The sequence below is a fragment of the Tenrec ecaudatus genome, chromosome 4 (assembly GCF_050624435.1).
Source record: "Tenrec ecaudatus isolate mTenEca1 chromosome 4, mTenEca1.hap1, whole genome shotgun sequence".
Classification (NCBI taxonomy): domain Eukaryota; kingdom Metazoa; phylum Chordata; class Mammalia; order Afrosoricida; family Tenrecidae; genus Tenrec; species Tenrec ecaudatus.
In genome coordinates this window covers 155,402,084-155,420,336 of record NC_134533.1, presented here as the reverse complement: position 1 = coordinate 155,420,336, position 18,253 = coordinate 155,402,084, and the positions used below count along the sequence as shown (strand labels likewise).

Genomic DNA, 18,253 nt, shown 5'->3' with positions numbered 1-18,253 from the left:
CTTCCTTTTATGCTTGTCATTACTCCCTCCTTTCTACACAGCTCATTACTCCCTTCCATCTGTGAACCTCATTATGCCACTCCATTTTATCTCATTACATCCTCACCATGCACATGTTATTAACTCCTCCATTCGTGCATAACGCTGCATTCTTTCTCTCTGCTTTTTATTACAACCTGCCCTTTCCGTCCCCCACCCCTTTAATGCTTCCATTTATAAATCACATTACATCCCTGCTAAATGCCTTTATCCTTACATCCATCGATTTGTGCATCTCATTATACCATGATCCAGGCATTTCTATGTGGACTTGTATTTGTACATCTCATTATGGCTCCATCAAACATGCACATGTCATTAGTCCCCTTTCAAATACTCTGGTTGCATTACATCGTTCTATGTTTGCATCTCATTACATTCAATGCACTTAGGTTTGACAACAAATTAACAAACACCGGCAGAGAAGCATGTTGCTTGCTTCTAGGAAACGAAGTATGCTTCTTAGGTGCCTAACATCAGTGTTTCACAAGCAAGACACTCCTTTCATTTACATATATGTATAAGCTAAGGGACAAACTATTGTGTATGTATCAAAGGGGTTTCTGGTCGCTCTTTGTTCATTCATCGTCATCATTGTTATCACTACTTTTCTTATGTTGCTGCAGTGTGCAAGGCAGGCTGTATACTCACAGACTGTTTTGTGGCGTTGTTTTCAAGCAGGCAGCTTAGTCCTTCCAGGGATGGATGAGCACATTGGAAACCGAGAGATTAAGATGTTTTCCCGAGAACTGCTAATGCACAATGGAGTCAGGACTCAAACCCAAATCTTCAGCCTCCCCAAACGCTATTACTGACACTGTGTCACTGTGAAGGGCAAGCGTCTTCTAAGAATCACCTGCATCAGTCAGCACATTTTATAGCATTCCTCTGTGATCGAACGTGGTGCCCTCGTGCATCAGGTCTGTTTTGTTTTAGGAAATGAAACGAAACAACCTACTTGAGATGGTTTGTATATCGTGCTTGTCTCTTTGTTTCCTGCTTTGAAGAGCTGTATTAAAAGAAGCCCTACTATGAAATCTTTTGAAAATGCTAAGTGCAAAGATCATGGGAAAGAAGTGGTTTTTTAGTGGTTTTCACCACCAAAGCTAAACAAGGCAAAATAAAGAGATTCTTCTTTGGGGGCCTTAAGGGTGTCAAGAAAGCCCCCAACACACAAGCAGATTTCTGCCTCCCAGAATAGAACCTATTAGTCTCATTTCCCTTAGATCTGTTCTCTGCCTCACTTTCCTTTGTATTAAATCATGAAACCACACATAAATTCAGAAACAAACAGAAATATGATTCCCTAAGCCACCACAAGACAGAAGAGACATGTACATTTCTTCCATATTTTCCCTCAAGTAGATCCCTTTTAAAAAATGAAACTGATCTACATATAACCTCCTCCCTGGGGGATGGTCAACAGAAAAGTAGGTGAAGGGAAACTTCGGACATTGTAAGACATGACAAAATAATTTATAAATTTTCAAGGGTTCATGAGAGAGCAAAGAGCTGGGAGGGAGAGGGAAAATAAGGAGCTGATGCCAAGGGCTTAAGTGGAGAGCAAATATTTTGAGAATGGTGAGGGCAACAAATGTGCTTGACACAATTGATGTATATATGGATTGTGATAAAAGCTGTATGAACCCCTATAAAATATCTTTTAATGAAACTGTTTGAACACTCTCCTAAGCTTGGTGTGTAGTAATACCATGAATAGTCTTATACTGCTGGTTAAAGTTTCTACCTAAATATTCTCATGTTGCACATTTACTTTGCAATATGCTTTGTATAGGTGACATTATGTATCTTTTAATGTATATGTGTTCAGGTAGAGTGGGTTTGTTTCATTTAGCATCTATACCTTTTCCATTGTGTAATAGGACCACAGTTTATTGTATCCATTTCTCCGCATCTCCTTTGATCATGAGTACCTCCCCAGTGCACAGCGAAGCACCATCTGTTAAATGACTGAATGGGGACATTTGAAATTCCAACAACGTGGAAAGCCAGGCCTTCTTCCTAACTCCATAATAAAGTCTGCCTTGTCCCCTCTGTAGCTGCTACAAGTAGTAAACACATCAATAAAATGATCATTCAAAAAAATAAAGCTAGGCCCCAGCCAGATGTTGACAGGCATTTGTGCATTAAAACAATTGCACTTACAAAGAGAGTTTGAGTCTCAGGATCTGGGATATCTTTCATCAGAAAAAGGCAATGAAGATGCAGACAAATACAATACCTCCCACAGATGGATGGCCGATTTGTCCTGAGGTTTAAAGTCATTGAAGACTGTTCCAAGTCTCTGATGCAATCAGGCCAATATGCTGATGGTTATCAAAACGTCTGGCTTAATGCAGACGTAAAGAAGGATCATTGGATGGTATTCTTCCAGAGCAGTCGGTGTGGAAAGGGAAATTTTCATGTGCTGCGGGTAGAAGGGTAAACTGCACTCCCATTCTCGAAAGCAACGTGGCGGAGACGAGTGAAGGTAAGAATATGCCCACAGTTTCTGTTATCTCAAGCAGAGACAAAGTTTCTAGAACAACGCATTTTACTGCTTCTCTACAGCCAATGACCACCTGGGATCTAGTTTGGCTGTCCTTGGCCCTGAAGCAACTCAAAGAGGACTAGATATTATCCTATACACACTGAGGTCTTCCCTAAAATCACAAATCTGGGCATTTATATGTGGGAGGAATAATTAAAAGAAGGGGGAAAGTTCTTTGTTCCTTGGAAAGGATTCAGAATTCTTACTTTTTCCTGTTAGATTGGAAGATAGGATATGCCTCCGACTTGATGACATAGTGATGTCTCTAGGATCCTGGGTCTCAGCCCCACCTGCCCCTGCTTGTAATATAAACAGATCCCTGTACTGCAGCCAAGGGGTCCTGAAAGCCCACATGTAGGTATTTACTAATATTTAAGGGAGGGGCCACGGGGACTTCCATTTCTCCAGATGGTTTCTTACTTTCTGATTAGTCATTAATTAACTTCTATAGCCCAAGTCCATGTCAGTGAAATGTATTCAGAAAGTATGTACTGTGCATAAACATAAAAAATATTTTCTTTTCAGTTCTACACAGAACATAACACTCAGTAATGCTGGGCCTGACCTAGTGTGGGTTGACCCCAAAGGCACTCTTGCTCACCCTCGTTGCGGATACGTATGAAAATATTCATTGGTGCATAGTCTGTGTGAGTGCAAAGGGAGAGGGCCCCAGGGACCTGTCACTAAGGGAACGGTTAGACCAATGCTGCAGTTGCATACCATGACGTCGCTTTGCAGGCAGCAGAGGTAACACACTAAATACACACAACACCATGTAGAGCTCATGAATGAAATGACCAAACCAAAATTTGGTCTGGAGCCTAGCATCATTTGTGGAAAATAACCAAACATTACTATGTCATTTACCAAGAGTCCATATCTATTCAAAGACCTAAACCAAACCCCGAGGAGTGAACACTTACATAGAAGGGAGCTGAGAGGGGCCGTCTGAGAGCCTGAGTGGAAGCAAGAATCAAGGTGTACAAATAAAGAGAATAAGATGTGGGCCGTGCTTGAAAGCAATGGGCTACATGACTGATGAGTTACTGACCTAATAATCACCTGACTTCCAAAGGAAAAAGAAAGACAGTGCTCCCCCCAATCACCAACTCAAGCAATGTCTTCTTTCCATGAAGGCGCCTCTGTAGGGTAGTATCATAGAGTGGATGCTCAGTACTAGTGCGGGAGAAACCATCAATTCAAAAATGAAAACTCACTGAAATTCTCTAATGTCTATGAGGAAACAACACAGAATGCTGGCTTTCATTGGCAATTCTGGTGATTATATTGCATGCCACTGTAAAAAGGCCCAACTACTGATATTTTAAACATCGATCGAGTTTTGTTGTTGCTTCTACCCTGGGGAAAATGCTTTGCTGGTCTGAACGAAGAGTGGAAATTTAGAACAAAATACAAGTTGTGAAGAAACTAATTAAAGCTCCCCAAAAGGACCCTTGATTGGCTAAGAAACGCATGAAAAATAAAGACTCTAATTGTGGCTTTTTCGGTCTTCTGTAGCTTCCCTCCACTTGCCGTCCTATGGCCATGCTACTGTTTACTGCCAACCTTCTGGAGTCAGATTAGTTTTGCATTTTTTTAAACATTTTATTAGGAGCTCTTACAGATAGTATTACAATCCATAGTTCCATTAGATCAAGCATAATTGTATAATTACTGCCCTCCTCATTTGCAGTACATGTTCTTTTCCTCTTGAACTCCATGATATCAGCTCCCCTTCATCCCCACTCTACTACCCTACCACCCCCCTGAACCCTCAGTATATTGTATATTAATATTTTTGTCTTACATTATGCCATGCCATGTATCCATTCTCCTTAAATTCTTATGTTCGTTCCCTTCAAGTGGGGTTATACAGTCATCCTAGCGATCTAGTCCCCTTTCCTCGTTCGTCCTCTCTTCCCAAATTCTCAGGAAATCAATACTCCCATTACTGTTTCTATCTTGAATTTCGTGCATCAAAAGATCTTCATTGTACCCATGAACATACGCAGGACAGGGGAGATTAGTGAGGTAAAACTAGAGCCAAGGAGTGGGAGGAGGAAATTTTACAGAACTTGAGTATAGTTATGTGTTTCATCAGTGCTATATACTGCATCCTAGATATTATCGTCCCTTCCATGGGACCCTTCTGCAAGAGACCTTGCCTATGTTCCTTCACATCAATTTGATTGCTTGATTTTGAACTTCTGATACCTTTTCCCATCGACACCTTATGATCACAGAGGCTGGTGGGCTTCTTCCATGTGGTCTTTGTTACTTTCTTGCTAGATGGCCGCTTGTTTACCTTCAAACCTTTAAGACCCCAGGCGCTATATCTTTTAATAGCCAGGCACCATCAGCCTTCTTCACCACATTTGCTTATGCACCCATTTGTCTTCAGTGATCATGTCAGGAAGGTGAGCATCCTACATTGCCACATTATAGAACAAACCATTCTTGTACTGAGGTAGGATCTTAGCAGAGGCCCAAAGTCGATCTGCTTCCTTATACTTATATATACATACTGAGATAAATACACCTATCTTTATATATTTATATCTTTACATATATACTTATCTATATTTATACCTATACATGTAATTTTTACTCCCTAGTCATTTCCACTATTTCTTTTGATCTTTCCTCCTGTCCCACTATCATGCTTACCCCTCTTTCTCCTCTCAGTATTTCCTCTCAGATACATCACAATTGATTGAACACCCCCAGGGAAACTGCCCCCTCCTCATCATCAATTTTAGTTCCCTTGCTATTCCCCAGTCCCTGATGTAATTGGCCCATCACTCCCCTCCCCCAATCTCCTTCTCTCCTATCCCCCACCCTGACCCATTGTCGGTCCCATTACTGTTTCCTTGGGATTGATTAACCTGTTCTTCTTATGTGCATAGACGTAAAAAATAATAAATAAAAATAAACAAAAGCATATACATTGTTCCAGGTCTAACTGCTGACCTTTGTGAATATCCCCATACCAGTCCAGATGAAATGCCAAGCATTGTCTACTTTGGGGGTTCCTCAGGGGCTTCATGGATTTGTTCCTTTTCCTGTGGAGACATAAACTCATCCCCATGGGTGGATTTGTGCCCTGCTCCCCCATTGCCAATTTTTTTTCTTCCCACCTCCCTCTGCGAGCCTTAAAGGCATCAGAGAGGAGGATGAGTTGTCTCTCAGGTCCAGTGTTATCTGCACATGTTTTATTTCTTCTTTTTGTTATTGGTACCCTTCAGATCTATGGGTTAGGTCTGGTCCCTGCCAGAGTGCCTGCTCCTTTGCCCGGTATGTGCATGTTCCTCTATACCCGTTGTGCTGTTTGAACTTACCTCAGTGGACTCATGTTGTACTTGTCTGTTGTGCTTGGCTAACTTCACTCAGCACAATCTCCTCAAATTCTTTCCATGAGACGATATGCTTCATGTTTTCATCGCTGCTTTTTAGGGATGCACAATGACTCCATTGTGTGTCCATACCAGAGATTTTCAACCAATTCATCTACTGATGGATATTTATGTTGTTTCCAATTCTTTGCGATTGTGAACTGTGCCATGATGAACATGGGGTGCAGATGTCTGGTCATGCTTTGTTTCTTACTTCTTCTAGGTATATGCCCAGTAGGGGGATTTTGTAAGGTAATTCGATGGTCATTTGTTTCAGGCATCACCTGCTTGCTTTCCACTGTAGCTGTATCCATCTACAAGACCCCCAGCCGTGGGCAAGCATTCCCTTCTTGCCACCTCTTCCGCCACACACTCAACACCTGTTGCTTTCTGATGTTTTGAATTGGGCTATCTTTGACAGTATTAGGTGGTAACTCATAGTTGTTTTCAGTTTTCATTTCCCACATGGCTAATGATCAGGGACATTTTCTCATATGTTTATTGGCCATTCGGGTTTTCTCACTTGTGAATCTTCTTTTCAGGTCTTTTGCCCACCTCCTCAGTAGGCAATTCATTTTTTTCTTGTTGTAGACTTGTAGAGTTTTGTAGATTTTAGCCTTTTGTCTGATGTGTCATTGCTTAATATCTTTTCCCGGTCTGTGGGCTCTCTCTCTGTTTTTTTTATTCAATTTTATTTTTATTTTATTTTAAAAATAATTTTATTGGGGGCTCATACAAGTCTTATCACAATCCATACATACATACATCGTGTCAAGCACATTTGTACATTTGTTGCCATCATCATTCTCAAAACATTTGCTCTCCACTTGAGCTCCTCATTTTCCCCTCCCTCTCTGCCCCACCATGAACCCTTGGTAATTTATAAATTATTATTATTTTTCATGTCTTTCACTGTACAATGTCTCCCTTCACCCACTTTTCTGTTGTCCATCACCCAAGGAGGGGATTACATGTAGATCCTTGTGATTGATTCTCCCTTTCTACCCCACCTTCCCTCCACCCTCCCCGTATCGCCACTCTCACCACTGGTCCTGAGGGGTTCATCTCTTCTGGATTCCCTGTGTTTCCAGTTCCTAGACCAGTGTACATCCTCTGGTCTAGCCTAATTTGTAAGGTAGAATTGGGATCATGATAGTGGGTGGGGAAGGAAGCATTTAGGAACTAGAGGAACGTTGCATGTTTCATCGTTGCTACACTGCACCCTTATTGGCTCATCTCCTTCCCGTGACCCTTCTGTAAGGGATGTCCAGTTGTCTACAGATGGGTGTTGGGTCCCCACTCCACACTCCCCCTCATTCACAATGATATTTTTTTGTTGTTCTTTGATGCCTGGTACCTGATCCCATCGACACCTCATGATCACACAGGCTGGTGTGCTTCTTGCATATGGGCTTTGGCTGTGGGCTCTCTTATTACTCTCTTGGTGAAGTCTTTCAATGAACACAGGTGTTTTATCTTTAGTATGCCCCACCTGTCTATTTTAACTTCCTCAGTGTGTGCTTCATTCCCTTTTCCTATTAGTGTGTGTATTCCCTGCACCAAGGTTCTTGGGTTTGTCCCAATTTCCTCATTAATGATCCTATTAGTTTGAGGTTTTACCTCAAGGTCTGTGATCCACCTTGAGTTTATTCTTGTGTATGGAGTGAAGTAACGGTCTTGCTTCATTTTCCTGCAGCTAGATATCCAGTTCTTCAAGCGCCAATTGTTAAAAGGGTGTCTGCCTCCCATTTAGTGTTTTGGGGTCCTTATTGAGGATCAGTTGCTGGTGTGCTGCTGATTTTATTTCTGGGTTTTCCATTCCTTTCCCTTGGTCCAAGTATCTGTTGTTATACAGTACAGTACTGTTCTGATGCCTGTGACTGTATAATAGGTTTTAAAATACGGTAATGCCAGCCCTCCAACTTCATTCTTCTCCTTGAGGAATTCTTTGCTAATTCTGGGCTTCTTCCCTTTCCATATGAAGTTGGTAGTCAGTTTTTTTTTATATTTTTGAAAAAAGATGCTGGTATTTCTAATGGAATTGCATTGAACTTATATAAAATCTTGGGTAGGATGGTTTTTATAAGTATTTGTCCATGTCTTCCAAATTGTTGTATTCCTCAGACCCCCATAGTACTGTGTAACTAATCTTTTCATTGCATTTGGGGTCTGTTGTAACTACTCCTGCTTGATCCCTTTCCCTGGCTATTGATGCCTGCTCTTCCTTTCTTTGGTTAAGTTTGCCAGTGGTCTGTCAATTCTGCTAATCCTCGCAAAGAACCAGGGTTTTTGTTTTAAATTCAACAGTGTTATTGATACATAATTCATATATCATAGAAGTCAATGGCTGAAACATATTAAAAACCATTGTGCAATCATCACTACAATCAATTTTAGAACACTTTCTTCATTCTTGTAAGCTCTTCATTATAAGCTCTCAATTTCTTTTCTTTTTAATCGTTTTATTGGGGACTCATACAGCTGTTATGCAATCCATACATGCATCCATTGTGTCAAGCACACCTGTACATTTGTTGCCATCATCATTCTTAAAACATGTGCTTTCCACTTGAGCCCCTGGTATCAGCTCCTCATTTTCCCCTCCCTCCCTGACCCTTCATAATATATTAATTATCATTATTTTGTCATATCTTACATTGACCGATGTCTCCCTTCAACCACTTTTCTGTTGTGCATCACCCAGGGAGGTGATTACATGTAGATCCTTGAAATCGGTTCACCATTTCTACCCCACCGTCCCTCCACACTCCCCGTATCGCCACTCTCACCACTGGTCCTAAAGGCATCATCTGTCCTGGATTCCCTGTGTTTCCAGTTCCTATCTGTACCAGTGTACATCCTCTGGTCTAGCCAGATTTGTAATGTAGAATTGGGATCATGATAGTGGGTGGGGAAAGAAGCATTTAAGAACTAGAGGAAAGTTGTATGTTTCATCGTTGCTATATTGCACCCTGACTGGTTCATCTCCCCCGAGACTCTTCTGTAAGATGTCCAGTTGCCTATAGATGGGTCTTGGGTCCCCAATCTGTACTCCCCCTAATTCACAATGATTTGGTTTTATGTTCTTTGATGCCTGATACCTATCCCTTCAACACCTCGTGATCACACAGGCTGGTGTACTTCCTCCATGTGGGCTTTGTTGCTTCTGAGCTAGATAGCCACTTGTTTATCTTCAAGCCTTTAAGACCCCAGATGCTGTATCTTTTGATAGCCGGGGACTATCAGCTTTCTTCACCACATTTGCTTATGCACCCATTTGTCTTCAGCGATCATGTCAGTAAGGTAAACATCATGGAATGCCAGTTTAATAGAAGAAAGTATTCTTGAATTGAGGAAGTACTTGAGTGGAGGCCCAATGTTCATCTGCTACCTTAATACTAAACCTATAAATATCTGCACACAGATCTATTTCCCCATCATCATACATAAATATATTTACATTTATACACATTTATTTAGACCTCCATAAATGCCCTTTGCCTCCTAGTTGTTTCTTCTATTTCCTTTGACTTTCCTCTTGTCCCACTATCATGCTGAGTCTTCATTTGGGTTTCATTAATTCTACTTGGTTACATTACCCTTGATCACACCCTACTACACCCTCCTCACCACCGATTTGGATCACTTCTTGTTCCCTTGTCCCTGGGTTTAACACCACTTCCTTTCCCCTCACCTCCCTCTCTCCCATGTCCCTCTCGAACCATTGGTCTCATTGTTTTCTGTTCCAGATTGTTCCTTCAGCCTATCTTATTTAGACAGACCTTCTGAGATAATAACATGCATAAAAATAAGACAGAGCAAAACAAAGCAACATGGGAAAAGAAAACAACAACAAAAAGCAATGACAACAACAATAAAGAAAAGCCTGTAGTTAGTTCAAGGACTGATTGTTGGCCTTTAAGAGTGTTTTCCAGTTGAGTCTGATGGGGTGCCAAGACCTGGCCCCAAAGTCTATTTTTCATTGCTCTGTTCCCCTTCTTGTTCTGTTGCATGCCTTTAGTGTTTTGCATCAGTGTGGTGGGATCAGATCAGGCACCGTTCCCACACTGTCTCTCCAGTGTTGTCCCCTGTAGGGCTATGGGTCAGTGAGGGATGCCATGTCTCATAGTGGGGCCAGCCATGTGGTCTTCTCTGTGGATTGGCTGCTCTGAGTGGGAATATCATCTTCAAGGCTTGGTGGGCCAGGATGGGATCCACTCTCTCTTGCTCCCCCTTATTTTGCTCCCATGCGCTCTGATCAGACATGTCCCTCTCCCTGAACTGCAGCTTCAGTGCTGTCCTCTGAAATAAATTCTTCCAGGGGGAGGGGCAGGTGTCCATGTAGTTGGGATTGAGGCTGGCCCCTGAGACCACAGAGGGATTATTCTGTTGACTCTGTTCTAATATTGGAAGTTTTGTGATAGCATATCAACTGTAAGTCTCTCGTCCTTTCTCATATGAGCATTTAGCATTATCAAACATCCTCTGGTAACTGCTGTTGCTTTATCCTATATGTTTTGGTACCTTATAGTCTCAATCTCATTGTTTTCTAAAAACTTCCAAATTTCATCTCTAATTTGGGCCAGTGCCCACTTATTTTGGAGAAGCAAGTTGTTCATCCTGCAAGTGTCTACGCTTGATTGTTGTTCTTCCTTTTATTGATTCCCAGCTTTCTGGCATAGTGGTCTGAGAAGGAAGTCTGCGTGACCTCTATATATTTGAATTTACTCAGACTTGACTTGTGTCCCAGCATGTGGTCTGTTTCAAATACATGCCATGCGCACTTGAATACAATGTGAAATTTGTAACGTTCAGGCAGAGAGCTCAAAGTATGTCTGTCAGGTTGAATTGCCTAATTGTAGAGTTTCATTCTGTAGCCTCCTTATTGATCTTCTTTCCTATTGATCTGTCTTTCTTGGAGAGTGGTGTATTGAAGTCACCTGCTATGATAGTTGAACTTGCGATCTCTTTTTTCATCTTTTGAAGAATTTAATTGCTAAGTTTTGTGGGTCTTTCATGCATATATATTTATTATGCTCACTGGCTCTTGATCACTGATCCCTTGAGCATTATATAGTGCCCATCCTTATCTCTTGTTATGACTTGCACCTTGAGATCTATTTTGTCAGAGATTAGAATTGCAACTCCTGCATTCTTTAAATTGCCATTTGCTTGGTATATATTTTGCCATCTTTTGATTCATAACCGACTTTTGTCTGTGAGCTTAATATGTATCTCTTGCAGACAGCAGATTGATGGGATACATTTTCTAATCCAGTCTGCTAACTTTTGTTTATTAATGGGTGAGTTCAGACTATTGATGTTTAGAGTGATTGTATCCAACTGTGGGTTCTTTGTTGCCATCTCACACCTTTTGTGTTAGGTATTTTCCTATCTCTTCTTTATCAGTGGGTTTTGTACATGCTTAGGGGATTCCTTCTTTATTTCTTTTCACCATTTGGGCCATTTCACCATTTCTGTTAGGGGTCATTTTTGGTGTCTGACTTCTGGGTGGAGTTGCAATATGTGGTGCTCTCCTATTGGTGCTCAGTGAATGTTGGTCTTTGGTCCAAAGTGAGTTGCCAAGAATTTTTTTTTTTGTAATGCTGAGTTTCTTTTAACATATTCTCTGAGATTTTCCTTGTCCAAGAAACTCTTACCTCTCCATTTTAATGGATAATTTGGCAGGATAGAGGATTCTTACATTGGCATTATTCTCTTTCAGCTTTCGGAAGATGCTACTCCACTCTCTCCTCTTCATTGTTTCTGAGACTGAGACTATTCTTATCTGAGGACTCTTGTAGATGATTGCCTTTTTCTCTAGCTGCCCTTATGATTTTCTCCTTTTCCTCAAAGTTGGATAGTGTGACTACTATATGCCTGGGTGTGTTCTTCCTAAATTCTGCTTAATGGATGTCCTCTCTGCTTCCTGAATGATTGTCTGATTCTCAATCATTTAGTTGGAGAAATTTTCATCCAGGAATTCCTTCACAATTTTTGCTATTGATTTTTTTGTTGTGCCTTGTTCTGGTCTCCCAATTATTCAATAAGTGTTGTTCTTCATGGCATTGCTCATTGTTCTCAAGTTTTCTTCAGCTTCTTTGATTGCCTTGTTTGACGGCTTTTCCTGTTTGTTGAACTCTGCACGACTATCTTCTAGATCAGTGATATGGTTCTCCATTTCTTCTAGTCTGTTTGTGAGGCCCCTTATTTTGTTCTGTGATTCTTTTGCCTCGTCCCTGAACCCTTGTATTTTCCCTTTGGTAGGTGGATTCTGTCATCTCTGTTGTTTCATCTTTTTTCTGTATTGATTCCCTCATATCCTGTATGACTCTAAGTAGCATTCTAAAGATTTCTCTTGGTGGTGGATCAACTTCTGCTTCTTCTATGAACGTCATATAGCTCAGGTCGTCCTCTGACATAGAATTTTGTTTCTCTTGCTTTCCTGTAAAGATTGTTGCTGTGGGCTTCTGTCTGCATGTCTTTTTGGAGACACTCAGCACCATTTTCCCAGGCATCAAGGGGCCCTGAGTTTTCTCTCTGGGAGGCTATGTGAAGAGCCGGTTGGGTGCCCCTCTCAGGCAATGTGGGCAGGGAGGTTGCATGCAGCCAGGGTGGCGGGCTTATAGTTTGGGAAGCTGCAGAAGTGTGGTGGGCTGTGGAAGGTTCCCAGGGGCCAGTGGCAGAATGTAAGCCACCAGGCCAGAGAGGGCTGGCAGGATGACCATTGTTCCAGGTGGATTGGCAGAGGAGCCACAGGGCCGGGGCTGGCCAGTGTGGGGGCCATGGGAACAGGCCAGGTCAGCAGGAGGACCATTGGACTGGGGCTAGCCAACAGGAGGGTCGTGGGAGCAGGCCGGGCTGACAGGGATGTAGCAGGGCCGGTGCTGCATGGTGAGCACAGATGTGTGTGAAGGAGGGTGGGGGGTAGGGGGTGAGCTCCAGCTTGGAGAAGAGCTCCGGATGCCATGAGTTTTAATTATATTCTACAGCTCCCTCAGTCAGCCTCCAAGTTTCCAGTCTAAGCAATCCATCCCCTCGTAGCTCCCAGAACTACCTCCTTACCTGCTCTCCATCTTGCCAGAAGGCCTTTCTTTCTTTTCTTTTATGTGAACATTTACATTCTTCGATAAAATCGTGTATCTGATCATATGTGTTAGTTCTTGAATGAAAGTGTCTTTCTGTGAAATGCTTTGTTCCAGTTACTTGAAGGTCGTCCATACTCATGGGTCACCCACTTGCCCAGAACGGATTCAGTTTTCCCTGATCCTCTGGGACCCAAAGAGAGTAAGAAGCAAGACCAGTCTATTTAGTGGTCTGAGTAACAGTAGGAAGTTTGGCACATTGGCTTCACATAGTCATGTGTATCTAGAGTTTCCTTACTTATATAGGTTCATTAAATTTAAAAAGACAGGGGGAGGTGGTAGGGGGTGGGGAAGAGTTCATATCAGGGACTCAATAGAAGGTAAATGTCTGGAAAAGAATGAGGGCAACATATGTACAAACATGATTCAATTGATGTATGGATTGTGACAAGAGTTGTACGAGCCCCTAATAAAATGATTTTTAAAGAAAGACAACCGGACATTGTATAGCTGACATCAGCGTTGAGTGCTGACACTCACCGTGAGCTTTTTCTTGCCACACCTGCTGAGAATCTGCCACCCAATCGTTACCCTACTTCATGCACATCTCAACCTTCTGCTGAATTTTAAAATAGTCTAAATTCCATTTACAAACCTCCTCATCGTCCTGCCAGACTGCTCAGTTTGGAATCATACTTAGCTTTATTTTTCAAGAATGAAGTTTATGTCCTTGACACCAAGTTGTATCTTTTATTATGTGTACCCAAGCTATTGGTGTAAAGTATGGGCATATGCATCAAATCCAGATGCCCTGAGCGGACTTCAGTTCATAGCAACCCTGGGTAGAGCTGCCCCATAGGGTGTCCAAAATTACAAACATTTACAGAAGCAGAATCTTCCTCTCACAGCGAGTTCTGAACACCCACTTTTCAGTTAGCAGACAAACACTTTTACCATTGAACCACCAGGGATCCTGAGCATATGCATGAGAGGATGGAGTGGGCAAGTTTTTCAAATGCCAATTCATGAACACAGATTAGCTGCAAAGGTGTTGGATTGATCTCCTGTGTTGCCCTCAGTCAGGTGTATGTCAGAATCATCAGGGAGCATGGTTAGAACTGTGCATGTTTAGGACAGCAGATGCCCAGTCCCTCCACAGACTTTCGGGGTTAGATTTCCAGGGGCAGGACCTGGAACAAGTTTGCTAGGGATTCCTGATGCCATCCCCTCCTTAGAACTGGTGATCTGGAAAGGTGGGGGGTCTTGACAACCAGCAACAGTTCATATTGCTGGATTAAAACAATCATCCTTCTTCCACAATTTTATTCTAAAAACTTTATTCAATAAAAATGAAAAGTTAACCCCCATAATACACATGGAGATGTAGGTGTAGTTTTAGTAACAAATGTATTCTCTAAAGGCTGAGTGGTCATATTTGACTAGACATGGAAATTGAAAGCCTAAATATTCCTATTTATGTTAAATTAGAGATAAAATCAATGTGCTTTATTTTTAAAAATTGAACATTGATGGTGGGCAAAGTGCTATAGTAAATATTTTCAGAAGCTACAGGGTAGTGTAGAAGTCAGTCTTCTTGCTAAGGAGCTTCAATCCCATTGTGAACCAAAAGAAGCACACTAGCAGAAGCTCAAGAATAATCATAATCAATACAAGTGAACAGATGTTCTTGTTTCTCTCTACAAGGCACACTGTAGACCCAAAGAAATACCATCGCACTTACTTGGAATACAAAGATTATTTCTCCTTCATGTCTTTATCCCTAATTCCTAACATGTGTATCTATAGCATATACACATGAATTTAATACTATGAATTAAATTCATGTGTATATAATATTATTTTAATATGGTAGTAATATTTTTCAGAAATAAAAAAGTATGAAAAAGTAAATTACAGCTATTTTTACACACTTTTATTGGCACATAATCTACATGCTGTACAATTAAATAGTTCAATCATATCAAGAAGAATTGTACAATTATTACCGCAATCTATTTTAGAACATTTTCTTCTTTTTTGTATTGCTTGTCATTAGCTCCTCATTTCTCCCCAATTTACCCTGTCATATCCCAAGAAGCCATTAATCCAGTTACTGCGTCTATAGATGAGCTGTCTTGGAATGCTTAAACAGAAAAATATACAAAAGAAAGAAAGAAAAACTAACAATAACAAAGTAAAACAAAAAACTCAATAGAAAAGAAGTAGAAAATATTAAACAGAACAATTACAGGTATTCTTTAAAGTCTCTTTTACTACTTTATTCATCCAATATACAGTAATTCTTACATACCCCCATACCTGTATGATACCGGATGATATAAATTGTTCATTTCGTCTTCTCAATAACTTTATTTCACATCCTGAGCTCTACATATGGCTCCATTATTACCCTTAAGACATAAAGATCTTACCATTATGTGAAAATATTGGAGGCTGTTTTTGGAAAAATTTTTAAAGCTCATGTTAATATTTATTAAAACATACTTGAAATATGTGCCTGGCGCTGGCTCTGTTACTCATAAGCTAATATTAGTTCATTGTCAGGGACGCAAACCAGCCCTGCGCTTCATATCTGTGCACAGATACCATTGGAACAGAATTTAAATGTGCCAAAACCCAATTTCTTCTAACAGGATGTGCTCTCTCTGATTGCTAGACATTTGCTTCACAATATTCTTTGGTTGTACACTGACAGAAGTATAAGATCCAGAGGTCGTTTTGCACCCTTATAGCATCCATTACATTGACACATGTGTCATTTGTCAGTAAAATCAGGCGGTAAATATCCTCTCATCTTTCCATGCTGCCTGGCTGATTACACCCTCCAAGAGCCTTTTCCAGAGACTTTTAATATTTTTCCCATCTCCTACTTCCACTAGTGATTTTTTTTCTAAAAGTGCCGGAAGGCTCATGTAATCAACTGTTTTTGCGAGACCGGTTTCCCTCCTGTGACTTGTGTCTTTTTTGAATCAGATGGTGGTTTGCAGAAAAGTTCTTCTTTGTGCATGTTTGCTATGATTGCATAGCTTTCTCTTCCCAAGTCAACAGAGGCTATTGGAACTTTAATATTTCTTAGAGGCTTATTGAGCCTCTGTAATTGGGAGACTCTTACTCCTTTCAGGAGAATTTTCAGTTTCACTGGGAATTGGCCGACAGGCTGTCATGTTGCCTTCTCTTCATGGCACAGCCACGCTGGTAGTTCCCCACGCGGCATAACAAATTACCATGCTCGTATCAACTTAGCACAGCATCCTTTCATGATCTCACGGGTTCCGCAGGTCAGAAATGGAGCACAGCTTAGCTGGATCCTCTGCTCAAGGTTCACGAAGCTATGGTCAAGGTTTGGGCTGGGCTGTGTTCTTATTTGAGGTTCAACAATTTTGCATCTTCGTCCAAGATTTCTCGGGTTGATGGCAGCTATAATTTCTTTGAGTTTGTAGGACTTGTTTTCTGACTGGCCGTCAGTTGCTGACTTCCAATCCTAGAGGATTGTGGTTTCCTGCTGAGTAACCTTCTCTGTAGCCAGTTGACAACATGGAGATGTGTTTCCTCAAACCTAGCAGGAGAAGCTATTTATGCATCTGCTAGCAAGATGTGTGTGTGTGTGTGTGTGTGTGTGTGTGTGTTTAGTAATTATGGGATTGACATCCACCACTTTTGAGATATTCTTGCATAGAAGCAAGTCATAATTTCCTCCCACCCTCCAGGGTATGCGATAGTAAAAGGTATGAACACCAAGCAGTGAAAAAGGTTACCCTAAGGTCTGGCTGACACTAGTCCATAAAAACAGATGTAAGATACCGAGCTGAATGATTTTGGGGGATTCTCTTGGTATCTCACTTAGAGTTTGTAATTCTCTAAACAAATTGGTTTAATTATTTTTTTGCCTTAAAAAAGACATTGAAACTGTACAGTGGTTCTTGGGCCCATCCTGGGGCATGTTCATGATTTAAGAGGGGAAGAAAGAGAAGAGAAGCAGGAGAGAGTCATAAGGATCCCAAGATGATTGAAGAGACCACAGTTCTAAAATTTTGAGTATCACTGGTTGCTGGTTTGGGTTTGTTCGCTTGTTTTGTAACCTATTTTGCTTTGATTTGGGACATCATATGTTTCATCTGTGTCTCTGTTCCACGCTGGCTTTTATGACAAACTTCTACATGGCATAGAACTTTCTTCTTCACTCAGCTCCCTTGCACAACATCCAAACCTGCTGAAGAGGTGAGCCTGCTTTGGCTTCAGAATTTGAACACTGGGGTGTAACTTACCATCTGACTTAAGCTTAGTAACTTTTTAAATAAGACAAATGTAGATATGGACAACATCATGGGACGTTTCTAGCCTCAGAACAGAATTTTTTTTTGAAGCCCTAAGTATTATTTCAGGTACTTTGTTTATTAGCATTGTTTACGGTGACTGAAAAAAATTGATCCTTAATTGTGTGGAAAATAAAAAAGTGATCTGCATGCCAATGGCTAAGAACAGACTTCAGAGACTTGGCAGTATTGGAACTGATATTTATGAGCATCTGCTTTCCCCCCATAAATTTTAATATGTATTTCATCCTTTGAAACTTACAAAACTCCCAGGTGCTTCTCCATTCTTTATCTCAGGAAACATAGTTTTAAAAAATAGACAGCCTCTTTTTTGCCCACAGAGCACATTCTAAATCAATTTTGCTAAGCAGCATTCCTGTATATGCAGTGCCTGCTGGAATGCCTTTAACATGGTATTAAATGTTAGCAACGAAAACCAGTGTTTTCAGCATGTTGAGCCTCTGCATTTGGCAGTCCCAGAATAAACAGGGGCCATCGAGTCTTCATAAAGTGCTGGAAAGTCTTCATTTCTCATCCCGGTTAGACCTTTCTCTACTCCATAGATCTTTGTTGAGTGCTTGCTTATGTGTCAGGCACTTGTAGGCACTGGGGCTGCTGCAGCCAATGCAGCAGGCAACCTTCGTGACCTCATTGGGCTTCATTGGGTTCCAGCAAGCAAAACTACTCTGTAAATAGAATTGCCTTTAAATCTTCATAATGTATTTCAAATAGATCGTTGTAAAACTTTAGAGTTGGCACTGGGCCTTCAAATGCATGATGCTCCCCATTCGTGGTGCAGGATCAGGCCCTGAGGGACAGTGGTGAACAAAGTAGGCATGTTTCGGTCTTGCA

At 41.2% G+C, this 18,253-nt stretch overlaps 1 protein-coding gene across 2 annotated transcripts in view; it reads left to right on the top strand.

The window, feature by feature from the left end:
* The window catches only part of VEPH1 (ventricular zone expressed PH domain containing 1), a 273,698-nt gene that overhangs the window by 219,887 nt on the left and 35,558 nt on the right, over positions 1–18,253 (top strand). The gene's annotated exons all lie outside the window — the stretch shown is intronic.